General features: G+C 50.6%; 12 non-coding genes across 12 annotated transcripts; all 12 read right to left on the bottom strand.

Moving 5' to 3' along the window:
* Positions 1-962: 962 nt before the first annotated feature.
* On the bottom strand, positions 963-1,034 carry Trnae-uuc. Its single transcript has one exon. It is a non-coding gene; the product is annotated as a tRNA-Glu (tRNA).
* Positions 1,035-2,763: 1,729 nt separating this feature from the next.
* Trnae-uuc lies at positions 2,764-2,835 on the bottom strand. Its single transcript has one exon. It is a non-coding gene; the product is annotated as a tRNA-Glu (tRNA).
* A 1,731-nt stretch (positions 2,836-4,566) lies between these two features.
* Positions 4,567-4,638, bottom strand: Trnae-uuc. The gene has a single exon. It is a non-coding gene; the product is annotated as a tRNA-Glu (tRNA).
* Positions 4,639-11,478: 6,840 nt separating this feature from the next.
* On the bottom strand, positions 11,479-11,550 carry Trnae-uuc. The gene has a single exon. It is a non-coding gene; the product is annotated as a tRNA-Glu (tRNA).
* A 1,732-nt stretch (positions 11,551-13,282) lies between these two features.
* Positions 13,283-13,354, bottom strand: Trnae-uuc. The gene has a single exon. It is a non-coding gene; the product is annotated as a tRNA-Glu (tRNA).
* Positions 13,355-15,084: 1,730 nt separating this feature from the next.
* Positions 15,085-15,156, bottom strand: Trnae-uuc. The gene has a single exon. It is a non-coding gene; the product is annotated as a tRNA-Glu (tRNA).
* Positions 15,157-16,886: 1,730 nt separating this feature from the next.
* Trnae-uuc lies at positions 16,887-16,958 on the bottom strand. The gene has a single exon. It is a non-coding gene; the product is annotated as a tRNA-Glu (tRNA).
* Positions 16,959-18,689: 1,731 nt separating this feature from the next.
* Positions 18,690-18,761, bottom strand: Trnae-uuc. Its single transcript has one exon. It is a non-coding gene; the product is annotated as a tRNA-Glu (tRNA).
* Positions 18,762-20,491: 1,730 nt separating this feature from the next.
* On the bottom strand, positions 20,492-20,563 carry Trnae-uuc. Its single transcript has one exon. It is a non-coding gene; the product is annotated as a tRNA-Glu (tRNA).
* A 1,731-nt stretch (positions 20,564-22,294) lies between these two features.
* Positions 22,295-22,366, bottom strand: Trnae-uuc. The gene has a single exon. It is a non-coding gene; the product is annotated as a tRNA-Glu (tRNA).
* Positions 22,367-24,096: 1,730 nt separating this feature from the next.
* Positions 24,097-24,168, bottom strand: Trnae-uuc. The gene has a single exon. It is a non-coding gene; the product is annotated as a tRNA-Glu (tRNA).
* Positions 24,169-25,898: 1,730 nt separating this feature from the next.
* Trnae-uuc lies at positions 25,899-25,970 on the bottom strand. The gene has a single exon. It is a non-coding gene; the product is annotated as a tRNA-Glu (tRNA).

The raw sequence follows: 25,970 nt of genomic DNA, 5'->3' as shown, positions 1-25,970 counted from the left end.
CGAAATTGCCACGTGTCGCGGCACAGGTAGTATCTCCTCGTCTCCTGCCTCGTTCCAGCTAAGTGGATTGATTTCACTTCATCGTGTGTCGACTTGGCCCGACTTTGCTCGACTGCCGCTCGCTGCCGCTCGGCGGTGGGGCCGATATGACAGGAGAAGTACGACAATCGGCTGCGAGAAATAAGGTAATCAAGAGTACATTTCCTTTTCAATACGAAAAGCTAAACTTTCATTTACAAATTTCGGAAATCTCACTGCTTCGCCACAGTGTTATCTACACATTTGAGAAATTATCTGTTGATTCGTACGGTTCTGTTATTGCCAAAGTCGTTCTTGCACTTTCCTTGCGCTCTTTTTGCAAACAGCCTAGTTAAATTTTGGATCATATGTTCGTTAACGTAATTTAAATTGCTTAGGGAGGCATCATAGCACGTCAACACTGTAGCACAAGAGGAGGAGGGGGGGGGGGTTGAAATGAAAGGGTCCAATAGCACGCACAGTTCCCGGACGATCACCCATCCACTCACTAACCACGCAAACGTCTGCTTAACTTCATTAATCGAAAGTGAGCTGGCCGTTGGCAACCCCTTAGCGAAACGTTCAGACTTCTAGCTGGATGTGCACATCATTTAGAATCTGCCTGGCAGAGTCTCGCAGGAGACAGCATTTCCTATTAGGGGAGAAAATGGAATGGCCCGTGGAGGGATGGAACCCATGACCTACGCGTTACTAGCACGACGCTATAGCCCACTGAGCTAACGGGCAATGCAACACTGTCGCATCAGCAGTCCAAAACCGCAAAACCGTCTCCTCTCCCTTCAAAACGGCCACGCCATTAACGTGAGGATGTATCTCTTTTTCTTGACTTTCTCTCACCTTATACCTGGAACCCAGAGCAGCAGCTCCACGAAGACGAAAAACGGCCGTGAGAAGTTTTCTCATCTCAGCCCCGAAAATTCACGTTCAGGTACCGGGAATCGAACCCGGGCCTCCTGGGTGAAAGCCAGGTATCCTAGCCACTAAACCATACCGGACATACCTCAACGATCCACTACGTGTGTATGCGTCCAGAAATACTTCTCCTCCACGCAACTTTAGGGCCGAATCTGGCGCCAACGCTGAACTCTGTCCGCCACCACGATCCCGCTTACTCACTCCCAAAGCGCGCAAGTCATACTAGGCAAACATCGCTTTCAGTCTCGAGTGCAACTAGCAAAACTGTAATTAGTAATAACTGGAAACAAACACACGTTGACGCAAAGTAGCCTAGGTGGTAATAAACGGCAAATACGGCCTTACCTCGCAAAAGCTATGCTGTGCCTTTCACCGTCGTGGAGAGAAAATGAGATGGCTGAGTTGAGGATAGAACGTACGCCCTTAAGATAATGACACGCGCAGCCCACTGCGCCATCGAGGCATACAGGAATACTCGCCACCGCAGCCTCACTAAGAAGTTCTAATTTCAGAATTGTTTTCCCACCATGCCGTGCATGAAATGGTCGATTTCTCGGCGGAAGTCAATGCTGCGTCTAGTTACAGTGCATCGCCCTGGAAGCAACGTGGCACCGCGTTCCGATGTGCTGGAGGGCAGAGGGCCTGCAGCAGGGTCGCTTGAGCCTCTGGTGGCAGCAGGGGCGGCAACGCACCGCGACACAGGAAGAATGCAGCGCAATGCGGTGGTGGTGTAACGGTCAGCATGGTTTCTTCCCAAGCAGTTAATCCGGGTTCGATTCCTGGCGACCGCAGGAGGATTTGTCATTTTTGCGTAGCGCAATAGTATGTGTTCAAGACCATTCGATCCTCGAAATTGCCACGTGTCGCGGCACAGGTAGTATCTCCTCGTCTCCTGCCTCGTTCCAGCTAAGTGGATTGATTTCACTTCATCGTGTGTCGACTTGGCCCGACTTTGCTCGACTGCCGCTCGCTGCCGCTCGGCGGTGGGGCCGATATGACAGGAGAAGTACGACAATCGGCTGCGAGAAATAAGGTAATCAAGAGTACTTTTCCTTTTCAATACGAAAAGCTAAACTTTCATTTACAAATTTCGGAAATCTCACTGCTTCGCCACAGTGTTATCTACACATTTGAGAAATTATCTGTTGATTCGTACGGTTCTGTTATTGCCAAAGTCGTTCTTGCACTTTCCTTGCGCTCTTTTTGCAAACAGCCTAGTTAAATTTTGGATCATATGTTCGTTAACGTAATTTAAATTGCTTAGGGAGGCATCATAGCACGTCAACACTGTAGCACAAGAGGAGGAGGGGGGGGGGTTGAAATGAAAGGGTCCAATAGCACGCACAGTTCCCGGACGATCACCCATCCACTCACTAACCACGCAAACGTCTGCTTAACTTCATTAATCGAAAGTGAGCTGGCCGTTGGCAACCCCTTAGCGAAACGTTCAGACTTCTAGCTGGATGTGCACATCATTTAGAATCTGCCTGGCAGAGTCTCGCAGGAGACAGCATTTCCTATTAGGGGAGAAAATGGAATGGCCCGTGGAGGGATGGAACCCATGACCTACGCGTTACTAGCACGACGCTATAGCCCACTGAGCTAACGGGCAATGCAACACTGTCGCATCAGCAGTCCAAAACCGCAAAACCGTCTCCTCTCCCTTCAAAACGGCCACGCCATTAACGTGAGGATGTATCTCTTTTTCTTGACTTTCTCTCACCTTATACCTGGAACCCAGAGCAGCAGCTCCACGAAGACGAAAAACGGCCGTGAGAAGTTTTCTCATCTCAGCCCCGAAAATTCACGTTCAGGTACCGGGAATCGAACCCGGGCCTCCTGGGTGAAAGCCAGGTATCCTAGCCACTAAACCATACCGGACATACCTCAACGATCCACTACGTGTGTATGCGTCCAGAAATACTTCTCCTCCACGCAACTTTAGGGCCGAATGTGGCGCCAACGCTGAACTCTGTCCGCCACCACGATCCCGCTTACTCACTCCCAAAGCGCGCAAGTCATACTAGGCAAACATCGCTTTCAGTCTCGAGTGCAACTAGCAAAACTGTAATTAGTAATAACTGGAAACAAACACACGTTGACGCAAAGTAGCCTAGGTGGTAATAAACGGCAAATACGGCCTTACCTCGCAAAAGCTATGCTGTGCCTTTCACCGTCGTGGAGAGAAAATGAGATGGCTGAGTTGAGGATAGAACGTACGCCCTTAAGATAATGACACGCGCAGCCCACTGCGCCATCGAGGCATACAGGAATACTCGCCACCGCAGCCTCACTAAGAAGTTCTAATTTCAGAATTGTTTTCCCACCATGCCGTGCATGAAATGGTCGATTTCTCGGCGGAAGTCAATGCTGCGTCTAGTTACAGTGCATCGCCCTGGAAGCAACGTGGCACCGCGTTCCGATGTGCTGGAGGGCAGAGGGCCTGCAGCAGGGTCGCTTGAGCCTCTGGTGGCAGCAGGGGCGGCAACGCACCGCGACACAGGAAGAATGCAGCGCAATGCGGTGGTGGTGTAACGGTCAGCATGGTTTCTTCCCAAGCAGTTAATCCGGGTTCGATTCCTGGCGACCGCAGGAGGATTTGTCATTTTTGCGTAGCGCAATAGTATGTGTTCAAGACCATTCGATCCTCGAAATTGCCACGTGTCGCGGCACAGGTAGTATCTCCTCGTCTCCTGCCTCGTTCCAGCTAAGTGGATTGATTTCACTTCATCGTGTGTCGACTTGGCCCGACTTTGCTCGACTGCCGCTCGCTGCCGCTCGGCGGTGGGGCCGATATGACAGGAGAAGTACGACAATCGGCTGCGAGAAATAAGGTAATCAAGAGTACTTTTCCTTTTCAATACGAAAAGCTAAACTTTCATTTACAAATTTCGGAAATCTCACTGCTTCGCCACAGTGTTATCTACACATTTGAGAAATTATCTGTTGATTCGTACGGTTCTGTTATTGCCAAAGTCGTTCTTGCACTTTCCTTGCGCTCTTTTTGCAAACAGCCTAGTTAAATTTTGGATCATATGTTCGTTAACGTAATTTAAATTGCTTAGGGAGGCATCATAGCACGTCAACACTGTAGCACAAGAGGAGGAGGGGGGGGGGGGTTGAAATGAAAGGGTCCAATAGCACGCACAGTTCCCGGACGATCACCCATCCACTCACTAACCACGCAAACGTCTGCTTAACTTCATTAATCGAAAGTGAGCTGGCCGTTGGCAACCCCTTAGCGAAACGTTCAGACTTCTAGCTGGATGTGCACATCATTTAGAATCTGCCTGGCAGAGTCTCGCAGGAGACAGCATTTCCTATTAGGGGAGAAAATGGAATGGCCCGTGGAGGGATGGAACCCATGACCTACGCGTTACTAGCACGACGCTATAGCCCACTGAGCTAACGGGCAATGCAACACTGTCGCATCAGCAGTCCAAAACCGCAAAACCGTCTCCTCTCCCTTCAAAACGGCCACGCCATTAACGTGAGGATGTATCTCTTTTTCTTGACTTTCTCTCACCTTATACCTGGAACCCAGAGCAGCAGCTCCACGAAGACGAAAAACGGCCGTGAGAAGTTTTCTCATCTCAGCCCCGAAAATTCACGTTCAGGTACCGGGAATCGAACCCGGGCCTCCTGGGTGAAAGCCAGGTATCCTAGCCACTAAACCATACCGGACATACCTCAACGATCCACTACGTGTGTATGCGTCCAGAAATACTTCTCCTCCACGCAACTTTAGGGCCGAATGTGGCGCCAACGCTGAACTCTGTCCGCCACCACGATCCCGCTTACTCACTCCCAAAGCGCGCAAGTCATACTAGGCAAACATCGCTTTCAGTCTCGAGTGCAACTAGCAAAACTGTAATTAGTAATAACTGGAAACAAACACACGTTGACGCAAAGTAGCCTAGGTGGTAATAAACGGCAAATACGGCCTTACCTCGCAAAAGCTATGCTGTGCCTTTCACCGTCGTGGAGAGAAAATGAGATGGCTGAGTTGAGGATAGAACGTACGCCCTTAAGATAATGACACGCGCAGCCCACTTGTGGTGTCACCGCCAGACACCACACTTGCTAGGTGGTAGTTTAAATCGGCCGCGGTCCATGTAGTACATGTCGGACCCGCGTGTCGCCACTGTGATCGCAGACCTAGCGCCACCACCTAGGCAGGTCTCGTGATACGAGAGTGGACTCGCCCCCAGTTGTACGAGAACCAAGCTACCGCCCAGTTGTACGCGAACCTAGCTATCGCCCAGTTGTACGAAGCCTTTCTCTCTCATTAGCCGAGAGACAGAATAGCCATCAGCTAAGTTAATGGCAACGAACTAGCAAGGAGCCATTTGTATCAGTGACTATAGCTTACGATGTATTCCAAGGATAATTAAAAAGTTAAGTAAAAAGTATCTACCTACTTTTCTTCTTATTCATTTATAAGTTCTCATGTTCCAGACTTCACGCCCGTCGGCGTGTGTGTGTACGCGTGCCTGCCTTTCTTTTGGCTACTACCGTGTGGCGTAACAGTCTTGTTACGTCACAACAGATTGGCGACGAGATAAAGAGTTTGTATTAATTCATTTGCACCATTGGCCGCTTTAAAGTGTTCTGATTGCTACATTTAATTGTGTCATGGCTTCGCCACAATCTCCAGATGTACTGTCCGAATTTTATCGCTTGCAGAATCAGCAGACGCAGGCGTTACTGGATGCCCTTGGACAGCTCGTCCAGGGTCAACGTGCGCTGCACACCGATGCGGCCGCCGCCGCTTCTTCGCTACCGCAGCCACAACCTGCTGTTGCACCTCCCTTTCGACCATACGTGGCAGCCGATGAGACGTGGCAAGAGTGGTCTCGCCAGTTCAACTTTCACATGGCTGCCTACAGAATTCAAGGTAATGAGCGGCAGCCGTTTTTGCTTTCTTGTGTCGGTGTGTCCACATACCGTGTGATAGTGAAATTGTTTCCCCGACGCGACGTAGCATCTTTGTCATACGAGGAAATTTTGTCTGCATTAGATGCCTATTTCAAAGAAACAGTTAATGTGGTTGCAAAACGGTATACGTTTTTTCGTACAAAACGTACGGCCGGTCAAACTAATAGGGAGTGGGTAGCAACATTGCAAGGACTTACTAGGGACTGTGCCTTTGAATGTGACTGTGGTCTTTCTTATTCAGATACAATGGTGCGTGATGCAATTGCACAGAACGTTTCTGATGTTCGCATACGGGAGCAAATTTTGAAACTAGTTAATCCCTCCCTTCAACAAGTGATAGACATATTGGATAGACAGGACACACTGGACTGTGCTCAGGAATCTTTTGAAACTTCGCCAGCCGTGTGTAACATTAACCGGCCCGCTGGCCGCGCTCCGCGGCCCGGTAACCGGGCCTCGCGCACGGACGCACAGCGACCGCCGCGTGCTAAGCCAGGTGTGCCGCGCCAGCCCACAAATGTAGTGAAATCATGCCCGCGGTGTGCTACTAGACATTCGCGTGAACATTGCCCGTCACGCCAAGCTATTTGCTTTTTCTGCAATAAGAAAGGACATGTTCAAAGTGTTTGCCAGAAAAAGCTCAGATCCGACAATCACAATCATTCCAGGCCCTTTGCTTCGCGCCGGAATCGAACCAAGGACACTCAGGCTCGTGGACCTTCGCCTATGGACATTCATGTCGTTAATTCCACTTCGTCCAGTGACACTTTCTCTAACAGTGACTATGATCGTCCCACAAAAACTGTGCGTCGACGTCGCCGGAAATCACGTCAATTAGCAAGTGATTCTGTACCAGTGTCTGTTCCAATTGCACAAAACAGTCGCTCTTGTCGTCAGCAAGACAATAAACTTTTTGTGGACTTAGACTTTGAAGGCAAAGTGATACCATTCCAGCTCGATACCGGAGCTGCAGTTTCATTGCTCAATCACGACACATACAAACAACTGGGCGCACCTCCGTTGCGTGCCGCAAATGTTAAGCTAACTACATATTCCGGACAGAAAATTCCTGTGTTAGGACAGTGCAGCCTTCTTGCAACATTCAAGGGACAAACAAAACTTGTGTCATTTTACGTTCTTCGTTCTTCTTCTGCAGTGAACTTATTTGGTCTAGATTTATTTAAGTTGTTTAACATGTCTATTGTAAATCAGGTCCTATCAGTGAATCAGACTGTGCCTACAGACAGTGTTTCTCGGCTGTGTGACGAATTTGCAGACATTTTTGCACCGGGCTTAGGTTGCGCTAAAAACTATGAAGCACATTTAGAACTGAAGGTAAACGCGCAACCGAAATTTTTCAGGGCGCGCAATGTTCCCCACGCATTGCGTGATGAGGTCGCAAGAACATTGAACAATGTAGAATCACAAGGTGTGAGTGAATGTGCGCAATGCCTCTTCTCTTTCAGCTCCGCTTCATCGCGTACGCCGTGCAGGTGTTCCGTTTCTCTGGACGACGGAATGCGACCGCGCCTTTCGCCAGTTGCAATCGGCGTTGCTTTCTAATACTTGCCTTACGCCATTCGATCCCCAGAAACCCCTTTTGTTGATGATAGATGCCTCGGATTTCGGGATCGGTGCTGTGCTTGCGCACAAAGTTGGCTCACATGATCGCCCTATTGCCTTTGCGTCCAAATTGCTCTCGTCGGCGCAAAGAAATTATTCACAGATAGAGAAAGAAGCTTTGGCTCTTGTGTTTGGTGTTACTAAGTTCCATGATTTCTTGTATGGTCGTCACTTTACCATCATCACGGACCACAAACCTTTGACATCGCTTTTTCATCCGAACAAGCCTGTACCTCCACGTACAGCGCAGAAATTCATTCGCTGGTCTGTTTTCCTCTCGCAGTACCGCTACGATATCTTGTATCGGTCCACTGCTAAGCACGGAAACGCCGATGCGTTGTCCCGTTTGCCTGTTGCTGAGGATAAAGCATTCGATTCTTCCGAACTTGCTTGCATGTTCATTGATTCGGAAACCGATGAAGTGGTCGAATCGTTTCCGATTGATTTTCGTCGTGTCGCTACAGCCACAGCTGCTGACCCTGTCCTTGCTACTGTTTTACGTTTTGTTGCTACGCAATGGCCTTTGTCAAAGTCTCGGATAGAGGATCCGTTGGTTCGCCGATTTTTTGCTCACAAGGAGAGACTTTTTGTTCGACGTGGTGTTTTGTTGTTGCGTTCTGATAATGATCAGTCCAGAGTCGTGGTCCCACGTTCGTTACAGTCCTCTGTTTTACGGCTTCTTCACCAAGGACATTGGGGTATAGTGCGAACGAAACAACTTGCTCGTCAGCACTGTACTTGGTTCGGAATCGATGCTGCGATTACGAATATGTGTTCTTCGTGCCCGGCGTGTGCCGAACAACAGTCCGCACCGCCGCGGAAAGTCTTTCCGTGGCCAAAAGCCACTTCCCCTTGGCAACGCTTGCACATTGATTTTGCTGGTCCATTCTGGAATGCTCGATGGTTGGTTCTGGTCGACGCCTTCAGTAATTTTCCTTTTGTTGTCCGGATGTCTTCCACGACGTCCTCCGCCACCATCCAAGCGTTGTCTGCTATCTTTTGCATTGAAGGTCTTCCGCAGACTATTGTTTCCGACAATGGCCCACAATTCATGTCCGCAGAATTTCAGTCATTCTGCCAGGCCAATGGTATTCAACATCTGACATCCGCGCCGTTTTCGCCTCAGTCCAACGGTGCCGCTGAACGATTGGTCCGGACTTTCAAGTCGCAGATGTTGAAACTGAAAGAGTCGCATTCTCGGGAGGACGCATTGTTGCTCTTTTTGTCTTCGTATCGCTCTCAGCCCCGAGATGGGCGCTCGCCGGCTGAGTTGCTCCACGGTCGTCCTCATCGCACCTTGATGTCTTTGCTGCATCCGCCGCATCAGGTTCCTGTGCAGCGGCAGACTCCTGCTTTTGCTCCAGGCGACGTTGTATTTTATCGCAACTATCGAGGTTCACGGCGTTGGCTCGCAGGGCGCATTCTTCGCTGCCTCGGCCGCGCGATGTATTTGGTTTTGGGGGCCTCTGGTGAGGTGCGTCGGCATCTCAATCAGCTGCGCCTCTGTCGTCGCTCGGGTTCTGCCGCTCCCCGTCTGCTTTCAGCGACGGTGCCGTCCGGTCAGCGCCCTGGGGACCCATCTACTGGCTCGCCTCATCCCCAGGTGTTACCGACGATGCCTTCCATTTTGCCCGATGGCGACGCGCCGCCGCCGCCGCAGCAGCAGCAGCAGCCGCCGCCGCCGCCGCCGCTTGTTCTCCCGCCGCCGGCGCCCGCGTTCGACGCTTCGTTGCAGCCGCCAGGCGCCTTCCAGGGTCACGCGCCGCCGTTCGCTTCCCGTGACCAGCTGTCCGCCGCCATGGAACTCCCGACCGCTCCGGACCACATGACGTCATCGCGCGTCGGCTACCCCGACGCAATGGAGGTCGACAATTCGGCCCCTCATGTTTCTTTACGGGCGCATACACCGCATGTTGACGTGCACCCTGGACTAGTTTTGCAGGCGTTTCCTAGCTCCCCTCGGACCGGATGGCCGGGTGCGGGTGGCACAGCCTCGCCTGTTGTTAGGCTCCCCACCTCATCGTATACGTCAACATGTGGTCCTCCCCACGGCGGGCGGCAGCCTTATTACACGACCGTTCGCCGATTTGCGGGGGAGGAATGTGGTGTCACCGCCAGACACCACACTTGCTAGGTGGTAGTTTAAATCGGCCGCGGTCCATGTAGTACATGTCGGACCCGCGTGTCGCCACTGTGATCGCAGACCTAGCGCCACCACCTAGGCAGGTCTCGTGATACGAGAGTGGACTCGCCCCCAGTTGTACGAGAACCAAGCTACCGCCCAGTTGTACGCGAACCTAGCTATCGCCCAGTTGTACGAAGCCTTTCTCTCTCATTAGCCGAGAGACAGAATAGCCATCAGCTAAGTTAATGGCAACGAACTAGCAAGGAGCCATTTGTATCAGTGACTATAGCTTACGATGTATTCCAAGGATAATTAAAAAGTTAAGTAAAAAGTATCTACCTACTTTTCTTCTTATTCATTTATAAGTTCTCATGTTCCAGACTTCACGCCCGTCGGCGTGTGTGTGTACGCGTGCCTGCCTTTCTTTTGGCTACTACCGTGTGGCGTAACAGTCTTGTTACGTCACAACACCACTGCGCCATCGAGGCATACAGGAATACTCGCCACCGCAGCCTCACTAAGAAGTTCTAATTTCAGAATTGTTTTCCCACCATGCCGTGCATGAAATGGTCGATTTCTCGGCGGAAGTCAATGCTGCGTCTAGTTACAGTGCATCGCCCTGGAAGCAACGTGGCACCGCGTTCCGATGTGCTGGAGGGCAGAGGGCCTGCAGCAGGGTCGCTTGAGCCTCTGGTGGCAGCAGGGGCGGCAACGCACCGCGACACAGGAAGAATGCAGCGCAATGCGGTGGTGGTGTAACGGTCAGCATGGTTTCTTCCCAAGCAGTTAATCCGGGTTCGATTCCTGGCGACCGCAGGAGGATTTGTCATTTTTGCGTAGCGCAATAGTATGTGTTCAAGACCATTCGATCCTCGAAATTGCCACGTGTCGCGGCACAGGTAGTATCTCCTCGTCTCCTGCCTCGTTCCAGCTAAGTGGATTGATTTCACTTCATCGTGTGTCGACTTGGCCCGACTTTGCTCGACTGCCGCTCGCTGCCGCTCGGCGGTGGGGCCGATATGACAGGAGAAGTACGACAATCGGCTGCGAGAAATAAGGTAATCAAGAGTACTTTTCCTTTTCAATACGAAAAGCTAAACTTTCATTTACAAATTTCGGAAATCTCACTGCTTCGCCACAGTGTTATCTACACATTTGAGAAATTATCTGTTGATTCGTACGGTTCTGTTATTGCCAAAGTCGTTCTTGCACTTTCCTTGCGCTCTTTTTGCAAACAGCCTAGTTAAATTTTGGATCATATGTTCGTTAACGTAATTTAAATTGCTTAGGGAGGCATCATAGCACGTCAACACTGTAGCACAAGAGGAGGAGGGGGGGGGGGGGGTTGAAATGAAAGGGTCCAATAGCACGCACAGTTCCCGGACGATCACCCATCCACTCACTAACCACGCAAACGTCTGCTTAACTTCATTAATCGAAAGTGAGCTGGCCGTTGGCAACCCCTTAGCGAAACGTTCAGACTTCTAGCTGGATGTGCACATCATTTAGAATCTGCCTGGCAGAGTCTCGCAGGAGACAGCATTTCCTATTAGGGGAGAAAATGGAATGGCCCGTGGAGGGATGGAACCCATGACCTACGCGTTACTAGCACGACGCTATAGCCCACTGAGCTAACGGGCAATGCAACACTGTCGCATCAGCAGTCCAAAACCGCAAAACCGTCTCCTCTCCCTTCAAAACGGCCACGCCATTAACGTGAGGATGTATCTCTTTTTCTTGACTTTCTCTCACCTTATACCTGGAACCCAGAGCAGCAGCTCCACGAAGACGAAAAACGGCCGTGAGAAGTTTTCTCATCTCAGCCCCGAAAATTCACGTTCAGGTACCGGGAATCGAACCCGGGCCTCCTGGGTGAAAGCCAGGTATCCTAGCCACTAAACCATACCGGACATACCTCAACGATCCACTACGTGTGTATGCGTCCAGAAATACTTCTCCTCCACGCAACTTTAGGGCCGAATGTGGCGCCAACGCTGAACTCTGTCCGCCACCACGATCCCGCTTACTCACTCCCAAAGCGCGCAAGTCATACTAGGCAAACATCGCTTTCAGTCTCGAGTGCAACTAGCAAAACTGTAATTAGTAATAACTGGAAACAAACACACGTTGACGCAAAGTAGCCTAGGTGGTAATAAACGGCAAATACGGCCTTACCTCGCAAAAGCTATGCTGTGCCTTTCACCGTCGTGGAGAGAAAATGAGATGGCTGAGTTGAGGATAGAACGTACGCCCTTAAGATAATGACACGCGCAGCCCACTGCGCCACCGAGGCATACAGGAATACTCGCCACCGCAGCCTCACTAAGAAGTTCTAATTTCAGAATTGTTTTCCCACCATGCCGTGCATGAAATGGTCGATTTCTCGGCGGAAGTCAATGCTGCGTCTAGTTACAGTGCATCGCCCTGGAAGCAACGTGGCACCGCGTTCCGATGTGCTGGAGGGCAGAGGGCCTGCAGCAGGGTCGCTTGAGCCTCTGGTGGCAGCAGGGGCGGCAACGCACCGCGACACAGGAAGAATGCAGCGCAATGCGGTGGTGGTGTAACGGTCAGCATGGTTTCTTCCCAAGCAGTTAATCCGGGTTCGATTCCTGGCGACCGCAGGAGGATTTGTCATTTTTGCGTAGCGCAATAGTATGTGTTCAAGACCATTCGATCCTCGAAATTGCCACGTGTCGCGGCACAGGTAGTATCTCCTCGTCTCCTGCCTCGTTCCAGCTAAGTGGATTGATTTCACTTCATCGTGTGTCGACTTGGCCCGACTTTGCTCGACTGCCGCTCGCTGCCGCTCGGCGGTGGGGCCGATATGACAGGAGAAGTACGACAATCGGCTGCGAGAAATAAGGTAATCAAGAGTACATTTCCTTTTCAATACGAAAAGCTAAACTTTCATTTACAAATTTCGGAAATCTCACTGCTTCGCCACAGTGTTATCTACACATTTGAGAAATTATCTGTTGATTCGTACGGTTCTGTTATTGCCAAAGTCGTTCTTGCACTTTCCTTGCGCTCTTTTTGCAAACAGCCTAGTTAAATTTTGGATCATATGTTCGTTAACGTAATTTAAATTGCTTAGGGAGGCATCATAGCACGTCAACACTGTAGCACAAGAGGAGGAGGGGGGGGGGGGGTTGAAATGAAAGGGTCCAATAGCACGCACAGTTCCCGGACGATCACCCATCCACTCACTAACCACGCAAACGTCTGCTTAACTTCATTAATCGAAAGTGAGCTGGCCGTTGTCAACCCCTTAGCGAAACGTTCAGACTTCTAGCTGGATGTGCACATCATTTAGAATCTGCCTGGCAGAGTCTCGCAGGAGACAGCATTTCCTATTAGGGGAGAAAATGGAATGGCCCGTGGAGGGATGGAACCCATGACCTACGCGTTACTAGCACGACGCTATAGCCCACTGAGCTAACGGGCAATGCAACACTGTCGCATCAGCAGTCCAAAACCGCAAAACCGTCTCCTCTCCCTTCAAAACGGCCACGCCATTAACGTGAGGATGTATCTCTTTTTCTTGACTTTCTCTCACCTTATACCTGGAACCCAGAGCAGCAGCTCCACGAAGACGAAAAACGGCCGTGAGAAGTTTTCTCATCTCAGCCCCGAAAATTCACGTTCAGGTACCGGGAATCGAACCCGGGCCTCCTGGGTGAAAGCCAGGTATCCTAGCCACTAAACCATACCGGACATACCTCAACGATCCACTACGTGTGTATGCGTCCAGAAATACTTCTCCTCCACGCAACTTTAGGGCCGAATCTGGCGCCAACGCTGAACTCTGTCCGCCACCACGATCCCGCTTACTCACTCCCAAAGCGCGCAAGTCATACTAGGCAAACATCGCTTTCAGTCTCGAGTGCAACTAGCAAAACTGTAATTAGTAATAACTGGAAACAAACACACGTTGACGCAAAGTAGCCTAGGTGGTAATAAACGGCAAATACGGCCTTACCTCGCAAAAGCTATGCTGTGCCTTTCACCGTCGTGGAGAGAAAATGAGATGGCTGAGTTGAGGATAGAACGTACGCTCTTAAGATAATGACACGCGCAGCCCACTGCGCCACCGAGGCATACAGGAATACTCGCCACCGCAGCCTCACTAAGAAGTTCTAATTTCAGAATTGTTTTCCCACCATGCCGTGCATGAAATGGTCGATTTCTCGGCGGAAGTCAATGCTGCGTCTAGTTACAGTGCATCGCCCTGGAAGCAACGTGGCACCGCGTTCCGATGTGCTGGAGGGCAGAGGGCCTGCAGCAGGGTCGCTTGAGCCTCTGGTGGCAGCAGGGGCGGCAACGCACCGCGACACAGGAAGAATGCAGCGCAATGCGGTGGTGGTGTAACGGTCAGCATGGTTTCTTCCCAAGCAGTTAATCCGGGTTCGATTCCTGGCGACCGCAGGAGGATTTGTCATTTTTGCGTAGCGCAATAGTATGTGTTCAAGACCATTCGATCCTCGAAATTGCCACGTGTCGCGGCACAGGTAGTATCTCCTCGTCTCCTGCCTCGTTCCAGCTAAGTGGATTGATTTCACTTCATCGTGTGTCGACTTGGCCCGACTTTGCTCGACTGCCGCTCGCTGCCGCTCGGCGGTGGGGCCGATATGACAGGAGAAGTACGACAATCGGCTGCGAGAAATAAGGTAATCAAGAGTACATTTCCTTTTCAATACGAAAAGCTAAACTTTCATTTACAAATTTCGGAAATCTCACTGCTTCGCCACAGTGTTATCTACACATTTGAGAAATTATCTGTTGATTCGTACGGTTCTGTTATTGCCAAAGTCGTTCTTGCACTTTCCTTGCGCTCTTTTTGCAAACAGCCTAGTTAAATTTTGGATCATATGTTCGTTAACGTAATTTAAATTGCTTAGGGAGGCATCATAGCACGTCAACACTGTAGCACAAGAGGAGGAGGGGGGGGGGGTTGAAATGAAAGGGTCCAATAGCACGCACAGTTCCCGGACGATCACCCATCCACTCACTAACCACGCAAACGTCTGCTTAACTTCATTAATCGAAAGTGAGCTGGCCGTTGTCAACCCCTTAGCGAAACGTTCAGACTTCTAGCTGGATGTGCACATCATTTAGAATCTGCCTGGCAGAGTCTCGCAGGAGACAGCATTTCCTATTAGGGGAGAAAATGGAATGGCCCGTGGAGGGATGGAACCCATGACCTACGCGTTACTAGCACGACGCTATAGCCCACTGAGCTAACGGGCAATGCAACACTGTCGCATCAGCAGTCCAAAACCGCAAAACCGTCTCCTCTCCCTTCAAAACGGCCACGCCATTAACGTGAGGATGTATCTCTTTTTCTTGACTTTCTCTCACCTTATACCTGGAACCCAGAGCAGCAGCTCCACGAAGACGAAAAACGGCCGTGAGAAGTTTTCTCATCTCAGCCCCGAAAATTCACGTTCAGGTACCGGGAATCGAACCCGGGCCTCCTGGGTGAAAGCCAGGTATCCTAGCCACTAAACCATACCGGACATACCTCAACGATCCACTACGTGTGTATGCGTCCAGAAATACTTCTCCTCCACGCAACTTTAGGGCCGAATCTGGCGCCAACGCTGAACTCTGTCCGCCACCACGATCCCGCTTACTCACTCCCAAAGCGCGCAAGTCATACTAGGCAAACATCGCTTTCAGTCTCGAGTGCAACTAGCAAAACTGTAATTAGTAATAACTGGAAACAAACACACGTTGACGCAAAGTAGCCTAGGTGGTAATAAACGGCAAATACGGCCTTACCTCGCAAAAGCTATGCTGTGCCTTTCACCGTCGTGGAGAGAAAATGAGATGGCTGAGTTGAGGATAGAACGTACGCTCTTAAGATAATGACACGCGCAGCCCACTGCGCCACCGAGGCATACAGGAATACTCGCCACCGCAGCCTCACTAAGAAGTTCTAATTTCAGAATTGTTTTCCCACCATGCCGTGCATGAAATGGTCGATTTCTCGGCGGAAGTCAATGCTGCGTCTAGTTACAGTGCATCGCCCTGGAAGCAACGTGGCACCGCGTTCCGATGTGCTGGAGGGCAGAGGGCCTGCAGCAGGGTCGCTTGAGCCTCTGGTGGCAGCAGGGGCGGCAACGCACCGCGACACAGGAAGAATGCAGCGCAATGCGGTGGTGGTGTAACGGTCAGCATGGTTTCTTCCCAAGCAGTTAATCCGGGTTCGATTCCTGGCGACCGCAGGAGGATTTGTCATTTTTGCGTAGCGCAATAGTATGTGTTCAAGACCATTCGATCCTCGAAATTGCCACGTGTCGCGGCACAGGTAGTATCTCCTCGTCTCCTGCCTCGTTCCAGCTAAGTGGATTGATTTCACTTCATCGTGTGTCGACTTGGCCCGACTTTGCTCGACTGCCGCTCGCTGCCGCTCGGCGGTGGGGCCGATATGACAGGAGAAGTACGACAATCGGCTGCGAGAAATAAGGTAATCAAGAGTACATTTCCTTTTCAATACGAAAAGCTAAACTTTCATTTACAAATTTCGGAAATCTCACTGCTTCGCCACAGTGTTATCTACACATTTGAGAAATTATCTGTTGATTCGTACGGTTCTGTTATTGCCAAAGTCGTTCTTGCACTTTCCTTGCGCTCTTTTTGCAAACAGCCTAGTTAAATTTTGGATCATATGTTCGTTAACGTAATTTAAATTGCTTAGGGAGGCATCATAGCACGTCAACACTGTAGCACAAGAGGAGGAGGGGGGGGGGGTTGAAATGAAAGGGTCCAATAGCACGCACAGTTCCCGGACGATCACCCATCCACTCACTAACCACGCAAACGTCTGCTTAACTTCATTAATCGAAAGTGAGCTGGCCGTTGGCAACCCCTTAGCGAAACGTTCAGACTTCTAGCTGGATGTGCACATCAGTTAGAATCTGCCTGGCAGAGTCTCGCAGGAGACAGCATTTCCTATTAGGGGAGAAAATGGAATGGCCCGTGGAGGGATGGAACCCATGACCTACGCGTTACTAGCACGACGCTATAGCCCACTGAGCTAACGGGCAATGCAACACTGTCGCATCAGCAGTCCAAAACCGCAAAACCGTCTCCTCTCCCTTCAAAACGGCCACGCCATTAACGTGAGGATGTATCTCTTTTTCTTGACTTTCTCTCACCTTATACCTGGAACCCAGAGCAGCAGCTCCACGAAGACGAAAAACGGCCGTGAGAAGTTTTCTCATCTCAGCCCCGAAAATTCACGTTCAGGTACCGGGAATCGAACCCGGGCCTCCTGGGTGAAAGCCAGGTATCCTAGCCACTAAACCATACCGGACATACCTCAACGATCCACTACGTGTGTATGCGTCCAGAAATACTTCTCCTCCACGCAACTTTAGGGCCGAATCTGGCGCCAACGCTGAACTCTGTCCGCCACCACGATCCCGCTTACTCACTCCCAAAGCGCGCAAGTCATACTAGGCAAACATCGCTTTCAGTCTCGAGTGCAACTAGCAAAACTGTAATTAGTAATAACTGGAAACAAACACACGTTGACGCAAAGTAGCCTAGGTGGTAATAAACGGCAAATACGGCCTTACCTCGCAAAAGCTATGCTGTGCCTTTCACCGTCGTGGAGAGAAAATGAGATGGCTGAGTTGAGGATAGAACGTACGCTCTTAAGATAATGACACGCGCAGCCCACTGCGCCACCGAGGCATACAGGAATACTCGCCACCGCAGCCTCACTAAGAAGTTCTAATTTCAGAATTGTTTTCCCACCATGCCGTGCATGAAATGGTCGATTTCTCGGCGGAAGTCAATGCTGCGTCTAGTTACAGTGCATCGCCCTGGAAGCAACGTGGCACCGCGTTCCGATGTGCTGGAGGGCAGAGGGCCTGCAGCAGGGTCGCTTGAGCCTCTGGTGGCAGCAGGGGCGGCAACGCACCGCGACACAGGAAGAATGCAGCGCAATGCGGTGGTGGTGTAACGGTCAGCATGGTTTCTTCCCAAGCAGTTAATCCGGGTTCGATTCCTGGCGACCGCAGGAGGATTTGTCATTTTTGCGTAGCGCAATAGTATGTGTTCAAGACCATTCGATCCTCGAAATTGCCACGTGTCGCGGCACAGGTAGTATCTCCTCGTCTCCTGCCTCGTTCCAGCTAAGTGGATTGATTTCACTTCATCGTGTGTCGACTTGGCCCGACTTTGCTCGACTGCCGCTCGCTGCCGCTCGGCGGTGGGGCCGATATGACAGGAGAAGTACGACAATCGGCTGCGAGAAATAAGGTAATCAAGAGTACATTTCCTTTTCAATACGAAAAGCTAAACTTTCATTTACAAATTTCGGAAATCTCACTGCTTCGCCACAGTGTTATCTACACATTTGAGAAATTATCTGTTGATTCGTACGGTTCTGTTATTGCCAAAGTCGTTCTTGCACTTTCCTTGCGCTCTTTTTGCAAACAGCCTAGTTAAATTTTGGATCATATGTTCGTTAACGTAATTTAAATTGCTTAGGGAGGCATCATAGCACGTCAACACTGTAGCACAAGAGGAGGAGGGGGGGGGGGGTTGAAATGAAAGGGTCCAATAGCACGCACAGTTCCCGGACGATCACCCATCCACTCACTAACCACGCAAACGTCTGCTTAACTTCATTAATCGAAAGTGAGCTGGCCGTTGGCAACCCCTTAGCGAAACGTTCAGACTTCTAGCTGGATGTGCACATCAGTTAGAATCTGCCTGGCAGAGTCTCGCAGGAGACAGCATTTCCTATTAGGGGAGAAAATGGAATGGCCCGTGGAGGGATGGAACCCATGACCTACGCGTTACTAGCACGACGCTATAGCCCACTGAGCTAACGGGCAATGCAACACTGTCGCATCAGCAGTCCAAAACCGCAAAACCGTCTCCTCTCCCTTCAAAACGGCCACGCCATTAACGTGAGGATGTATCTCTTTTTCTTGACTTTCTCTCACCTTATACCTGGAACCCAGAGCAGCAGCTCCACGAAGACGAAAAACGGCCGTGAGAAGTTTTCTCATCTCAGCCCCGAAAATTCACGTTCAGGTACCGGGAATCGAACCCGGGCCTCCTGGGTGAAAGCCAGGTATCCTAGCCACTAAACCATACCGGACATACCTCAACGATCCACTACGTGTGTATGCGTCCAGAAATACTTCTCCTCCACGCAACTTTAGGGCCGAATCTGGCGCCAACGCTGAACTCTGTCCGCCACCACGATCCCGCTTACTCACTCCCAAAGCGCGCAAGTCATACTAGGCAAACATCGCTTTCAGTCTCGAGTGCAACTAGCAAAACTGTAATTAGTAATAACTGGAAACAAACACACGTTGACGCAAAGTAGCCTAGGTGGTAATAAACGGCAAATACGGCCTTACCTCGCAAAAGCTATGCTGTGCCTTTCACCGTCGTGGAGAGAAAATGAGATGGCTGATTTGAGGATAGAACGTACGCCCTTAAGATAATGACACGCGCAGCCCACTGCGCCATCGAGGCATACAGGAATACTCGCCACCGCAGCCTCACTAAGAAGTTCTAATTTCAGAATTGTTTTCCCACCATGCCGTGCATGAAATGGTCGATTTCTCGGCGGAAGTCAATGCTGCGTCTAGTTACAGTGCATCGCCCTGGAAGCAACGTGGCACCGCGTTCCGATGTGCTGGAGGGCAGAGGGCCTGCAGCAGGGTCGCTTGAGCCTCTGGTGGCAGCAGGGGCGGCAACGCACCGCGACACAGGAAGAATGCAGCGCAATGCGGTGGTGGTGTAACGGTCAGCATGGTTTCTTCCCAAGCAGTTAATCCGGGTTCGATTCCTGGCGACCGCAGGAGGATTTGTCATTTTTGCGTAGCGCAATAGTATGTGTTCAAGACCATTCGATCCTCGAAATTGCCACGTGTCGCGGCACAGGTAGTATCTCCTCGTCTCCTGCCTCGTTCCAGCTAAGTGGATTGATTTCACTTCATCGTGTGTCGACTTGGCCCGACTTTGCTCGACTGCCGCTCGCTGCCGCTCGGCGGTGGGGCCGATATGACAGGAGAAGTACGACAATCGGCTGCGAGAAATAAGGTAATCAAGAGTACATTTCCTTTTCAATACGAAAAGCTAAACTTTCATTTACAAATTTCGGAAATCTCACTGCTTCGCCACAGTGTTATCTACACATTTGAGAAATTATCTGTTGATTCGTACGGTTCTGTTATTGCCAAAGTCGTTCTTGCACTTTCCTTGCGCTCTTTTTGCAAACAGCCTAGTTAAATTTTGGATCATATGTTCGTTAACGTAATTTAAATTGCTTAGGGAGGCATCATAGCACGTCAACACTGTAGCACAAGAGGAGGAGGGGGGGGGGGTTGAAATGAAAGGGTCCAATAGCACGCACAGTTCCCGGACGATCACCCATCCACTCACTAACCACGCAAACGTCTGCTTAACTTCATTAATCGAAAGTGAGCTGGCCGTTGGCAACCCCTTAGCGAAACGTTCAGACTTCTAGCTGGATGTGCACATCATTTAGAATCTGCCTGGCAGAGTCTCGCAGGAGACAGCATTTCCTATTAGGGGAGAAAATGGAATGGCCCGTGGAGGGATGGAACCCATGACCTACGCGTTACTAGCACGACGCTATAGCCCACTGAGCTAACGGGCAATGCAACACTGTCGCATCAGCAGTCCAAAACCGCAAAACCGTCTCCTCTCCCTTCAAAACGGCCACGCCATTAACGTGAGGATGTATCTCTTTTTCTTGACTTTCTCTCACCTTATACCTGGAACCCAGAGCAGCAGCTCCACGAAGACGAAAAACGGCCGTGAGAAGTTTTCTCATCTCAGCCCCGAAAATTCACGTTCAGGTACCGGGAATCGAACCCGGGCCTCCTGGGTGAAAGCCAGGTATCCTAGCCACTAAACCATACCGGACATACCTCAACGATCCACTACGTGTGTATGCGTCCAGAAATACTTCTCCTCCACGCAACTTTAGGGCCGAATCTGGCGCCAACGCTGAACTCTGTCCGCCACCACGATCCCGCTTACTCACTCCCAAAGCGCGCAAGTCATACTAGGCAAACATCGCTTTCAGTCTCGAGTGCAACTAGCAAAACTGTAATTAGTAATAACTGGAAACAAACACACGTTGACGCAAAGTAGCCTAGGTGGTAATAAACGGCAAATACGGCCTTACCTCGCAAAAGCTATGCTGTGCCTTTCACCGTCGTGGAGAGAAAATGAGATGGCTGATTTGAGGATAGAACGTACGCCCTTAAGATAATGACACGCGCAGCCCACTGCGCCATCGAGGCATACAGGAATACTCGCCACCGCAGCCTCACTAAGAAGTTCTAATTTCAGAATTGTTTTCCCACCATGCCGTGCATGAAATGGTCGATTTCTCGGCGGAAGTCAATGCTGCGTCTAGTTACAGTGCATCGCCCTGGAAGCAACGTGGCACCGCGTTCCGATGTGCTGGAGGGCAGAGGGCCTGCAGCAGGGTCGCTTGAGCCTCTGGTGGCAGCAGGGGCGGCAACGCACCGCGACACAGGAAGAATGCAGCGCAATGCGGTGGTGGTGTAACGGTCAGCATGGTTTCTTCCCAAGCAGTTAATCCGGGTTCGATTCCTGGCGACCGCAGGAGGATTTGTCATTTTTGCGTAGCGCAATAGTATGTGTTCAAGACCATTCGATCCTCGAAATTGCCACGTGTCGCGGCACAGGTAGTATCTCCTCGTCTCCTGCCTCGTTCCAGCTAAGTGGATTGATTTCACTTCATCGTGTGTCGACTTGGCCCGACTTTGCTCGACTGCCGCTCGCTGCCGCTCGGCGGTGGGGCCGATATGACAGGAGAAGTACGACAATCGGCTGCGAGAAATAAGGTAATCAAGAGTACATTTCCTTTTCAATACGAAAAGCTAAACTTTCATTTACAAATTTCGGAAATCTCACTGCTTCGCCACAGTGTTATCTACACATTTGAGAAATTATCTGTTGATTCGTACGGTTCTGTTATTGCCAAAGTCGTTCTTGCACTTTCCTTGCGCTCTTTTTGCAAACAGCCTAGTTAAATTTTGGATCATATGTTCGTTAACGTAATTTAAATTGCTTAGGGAGGCATCATAGCACGTCAACACTGTAGCACAAGAGGAGGAGGGGGGGGGGGGTTGAAATGAAAGGGTCCAATAGCACGCACAGTTCCCGGACGATCACCCATCCACTCACTAACCACGCAAACGTCTGCTTAACTTCATTAATCGAAAGTGAGCTGGCCGTTGGCAACCCCTTAGCGAAACGTTCAGACTTCTAGCTGGATGTGCACATCATTTAGAATCTGCCTGGCAGAGTCTCGCAGGAGACAGCATTTCCTATTAGGGGAGAAAATGGAATGGCCCGTGGAGGGATGGAACCCATGACCTACGCGTTACTAGCACGACGCTATAGCCCACTGAGCTAACGGGCAATGCAACACTGTCGCATCAGCAGTCCAAAACCGCAAAACCGTCTCCTCTCCCTTCAAAACGGCCACGCCATTAACGTGAGGATGTATCTCTTTTTCTTGACTTTCTCTCACCTTATACCTGGAACCCAGAGCAGCAGCTCCACGAAGACGAAAAACGGCCGTGAGAAGTTTTCTCATCTCAGCCCCGAAAATTCACGTTCAGGTACCGGGAATCGAACCCGGGCCTCCTGGGTGAAAGCCAGGTATCCTAGCCACTAAACCATACCGGACATACCTCAACGATCCACTACGTGTGTATGCGTCCAGAAATACTTCTCCTCCACGCAACTTTAGGGCCGAATCTGGCGCCAACGCTGAACTCTGTCCGCCACCACGATCCCGCTTACTCACTCCCAAAGCGCGCAAGTCATACTAGGCAAACATCGCTTTCAGTCTCGAGTGCAACTAGCAAAACTGTAATTAGTAATAACTGGAAACAAACACACGTTGACGCAAAGTAGCCTAGGTGGTAATAAACGGCAAATACGGCCTTACCTCGCAAAAGCTATGCTGTGCCTTTCACCGTCGTGGAGAGAAAATGAGATGGCTGAGTTGAGGATAGAACGTACGCCCTTAAGATAATGACACGCGCAGCCCACTGCGCCACCGAGGCATACAGGAATACTCGCCACCGCAGCCTCACTAAGAAGTTCTAATTTCAGAATTGTTTTCCCACCATGCCGTGCATGAAATGGTCGATTTCTCGGCGGAAGTCAATGCTGCGTCTAGTTACAGTGCATCGCCCTGGAAGCAACGTGGCACCGCGTTCCGATGTGCTGGAGGGCAGAGGGCCTGCAGCAGGGTCGCTTGAGCCTCTGGTGGCAGCAGGGGCGGCAACGCACCGCGACACAGGAAGAATGCAGCGCAATGCGGTGGTGGTGTAACGGTCAGCATGGTTTCTTCCCAAGCAGTTAATCCGGGTTCGATTCCTGGCGACCGCAGGAGGATTTGTCATTTTTGCGTAGCGCAATAGTATGTGTTCAAGACCATTCGATCCTCGAAATTGCCACGTGTCGCGGCACAGGTAGTATCTCCTCGTCTCCTGCCTCGTTCCAGCTAAGTGGATTGATTTCACTTCATCGTGTGTCGACTTGGCCCGACTTTGCTCGACTGCCGCTCGCTGCCGCTCGGCGGTGGGGCCGATATGACAGGAGAAGTACGACAATCGGCTGCGAGAAATAAGGTAATCAAGAGTACATTTCCTTTTCAATACGAAAAGCTAAACTTTCATTTACAAATTTCGGAAATCTCACTGCTTCGCCACAGTGTTATCTACACATTTGAGAAATTATCTGTTGATTCGTACGGTTCTGTTATTGCCAAAGTCGTTCTTGCACTTTCCTTGCGCTCTTTTTGCAAACAGCCTAGTTAAATTTTGGATCATATGTTCGTTAACGTAATTTAAATTGCTTAGGGAGGCATCATAGCACGTCAACACTGTAGCACAAGAGGAGGAGGGGGGGGGGGTTGAAATGAAAGGGTCAAATAGCACGCACAGTTCCCGGACGATCACCCATCCACTCACTAACCACGCAAACGTCTGCTTAACTTCATTAATCGAAAGTGAGCTGGCCGTTGGCAACCCCTTAGCGAAACGTTCAGACTTCTAGCTGGATGTGCACATCATTTAGAATCTGCCTGGCAGAGTCTCGCAGGAGACAGCATTTCCTATTAGGGGAGAAAATGGAATGGCCCGTGGAGGGATGGAACCCATGACCTACGCGTTACTAGCACGACGCTATAGCCCACTGAGCTAACGGGCAATGCAACACTGTCGCATCAGCAGTCCAAAACCGCAAAACCGTCTCCTCTCCCTTCAAAACGGCCACGCCATTAACGTGAGGATGTATCTCTTTTTCTTGACTTTCTCTCACCTTATACCTGGAACCCAGAGCAGCAGCTCCACGAAGACGAAAAACGGCCGTGAGAAGTTTTCTCATCTCAGCCCCGAAAATTCACGTTCAGGTACCGGGAATCGAACCCGGGCCTCCTGGGTGAAAGCCAGGTATCCTAGCCACTAAACCATACCGGACATACCTCAACGATCCACTACGTGTGTATGCGTCCAGAAATACTTCTCCTCCACGCAACTTTAGGGCCGAATCTGGCGCCAACGCTGAACTCTGTCCGCCACCACGATCCCGCTTACTCACTCCCAAAGCGCGCAAGTCATACTAGGCAAACATCGCTTTCAGTCTCGAGTGCAACTAGCAAAACTGTAATTAGTAATAACTGGAAACAAACACACGTTGACGCAAAGTAGCCTAGGTGGTAATAAACGGCAAATACGGCCTTACCTCGCAAAAGCTATGCTGTGCCTTTCACCGTCGTGGAGAGAAAATGAGATGGCTGAGTTGAGGATAGAACGTACGCCCTTAAGATAATGACACGCGCAGCCCACTGCGCCATCGAGGCATACAGGAATACTCGCCACCGCAGCCTCACTAAGAAGTTCTAATTTCAGAATTGTTTTCCCACCATGCCGTGCATGAAATGGTCGATTTCTCGGCGGAAGTCAATGCTGCGTCTAGTTACAGTGCATCGCCCTGGAAGCAACGTGGCACCGCGTTCCGATGTGCTGGAGGGCAGAGGGCCTGCAGCAGGGTCGCTTGAGCCTCTGGTGGCAGCAGGGGCGGCAACGCACCGCGACACAGGAAGAATGCAGCGCAATGCGGTGGTGGTGTAACGGTCAGCATGGTTTCTTCCCAAGCAGTTAATCCGGGTTCGATTCCTGGCGACCGCAGGAGGATTTGTCATTTTTGCGTAGCGCAATAGTATGTGTTCAAGACCATTCGATCCTCGAAATTGCCACGTGTCGCGGCACAGGTAGTATCTCCTCGTCTCCTGCCTCGTTCCAGCTAAGTGGATTGATTTCACTTCATCGTGTGTCGACTTGGCCCGACTTTGCTCGACTGCCGCTCGCTGCCGCTCGGCGGTGGGGCCGATATGACAGGAGAAGTACGACAATCGGCTGCGAGAAATAAGGTAATCAAGAGTACATTTCCTTTTCAATACGAAAAGCTAAACTTTCATTTACAAATTTCGGAAATCTCACTGCTTCGCCACAGTGTTATCTACACATTTGAGAAATTATCTGTTGATTCGTACGGTTCTGTTATTGCCAAAGTCGTTCTTGCACTTTCCTTGCGCTCTTTTTGCAAACAGCCTAGTTAAATTTTGGATCATATGTTCGTTAACGTAATTTAAATTGCTTAGGGAGGCATCATAGCACGTCAACACTGTAGCACAAGAGGAGGAGGGGGGGGGGGTTGAAATGAAAGGGTCAAATAGCACGCACAGTTCCCGGACGATCACCCATCCACTCACTAACCACGCAAACGTCTGCTTAACTTCATTAATCGAAAGTGAGCTGGCCGTTGGCAACCCCTTAGCGAAACGTTCAGACTTCTAGCTGGATGTGCACATCATTTAGAATCTGCCTGGCAGAGTCTCGCAGGAGACAGCATTTCCTATTAGGGGAGAAAATGGAATGGCCCGTGGAGGGATGGAACCCATGACCTACGCGTTACTAGCACGACGCTATAGCCCACTGAGCTAACGGGCAATGCAACACTGTCGCATCAGCAGTCCAAAACCGCAAAACCGTCTCCTCTCCCTTCAAAACGGCCACGCCATTAACGTGAGGATGTATCTCTTTTTCTTGACTTTCTCTCACCTTATACCTGGAACCCAGAGCAGCAGCTCCACGAAGACGAAAAACGGCCGTGAGAAGTTTTCTCATCTCAGCCCCGAAAATTCACGTTCAGGTACCGGGAATCGAACCCGGGCCTCCTGGGTGAAAGCCAGGTATCCTAGCCACTAAACCATACCGGA

The sequence above is a fragment of the Schistocerca piceifrons genome, chromosome 8 (assembly GCF_021461385.2).
Source record: "Schistocerca piceifrons isolate TAMUIC-IGC-003096 chromosome 8, iqSchPice1.1, whole genome shotgun sequence".
NCBI lineage: Eukaryota > Metazoa > Arthropoda > Insecta > Orthoptera > Acrididae > Schistocerca > Schistocerca piceifrons.
Note: the sequence above shows the minus strand (reverse complement) of the source record. Positions and strands in the feature narration are given on the sequence as shown.